Below are 991 nucleotides of genomic sequence, written 5' to 3'. Positions count from 1 at the left end.
TGGCACGATTTTGATGAAGACACCAACATCACCAAAAAGAAGAAAAGGAAGAATACTTATGAAGACAAAGAAGATTAAAGCTTCAAGATAATTAGATTAAGTCTCTATAGATACTTCTATCTAAAACTCTTAAATATACAAAGTAGTAATACTCAAATTATTTTTAAAGAAAGTTGAAACACTTTAAAATACTTAAAACAATTTTCAAAAATAGTGGGTTACTTCATCTAAGTAACATGTTACGTGTGTGAGAAAAGAGTTATCCAACTTAAAACTATTCAGAGTAATCCGTTACTATCCTTGAGTAACAGATTACCAATTTTGAAAAGTTGAGTAACCGATTACTCAAATTGGTGTAATCGATTACTCTAATTTAATTTTAAATGAACATTGGACAGAGAGTTTGGGTAATCGATTACTCAATGTCAGTAATCGATTACTGAGAGTTGTTGCATCAGATTTCAGATTTCAGAATGAAATGTTTTCACTCCAAACGAAATCTCTTCACTTCAAACAACTCCTACACTTTCAGAAAGGCGCCATGGGTGTTTGGAAAGTCTATATAAAGGTTTTAACTCTCACATCACAGACACACAACAACACACAACTCTTATACAATTTCCAAAAGCTCTTAAACTTATTTCTCTACACTTTCTGCAACTAGTCCTTAACTTTCAAAGTTGTTTTTCTGAAGTTGCTTAGAAGTGTTTCAAATGGCATTATTACTTGGTATACATAAAGAATTGCTTAGATTACAAGTTATACTACTTTCATACTTGTAAAAGCAATCTGCATTATTATACATTCTTCAATATTGTTGTAGAATACTTTCTTTCACGGGGTGTGAAAAGAAAGGGGATTAGAATCACTTGGAAATGTGTTTTCCAAGAGTGAATAAGAATTAGGGAGTGTGTAAGGTACATAGAAATCTCGGGGTGAGATATTGTAATTACAACTCATAATTCTTAGTGAAGAAATCTCTTGTGCTGCA

This window comes from Lupinus angustifolius, chromosome LG05 (assembly GCF_001865875.1).
Source record: "Lupinus angustifolius cultivar Tanjil chromosome LG05, LupAngTanjil_v1.0, whole genome shotgun sequence".
NCBI lineage: Eukaryota > Viridiplantae > Streptophyta > Magnoliopsida > Fabales > Fabaceae > Lupinus > Lupinus angustifolius.
Note: the sequence above shows the minus strand (reverse complement) of the source record.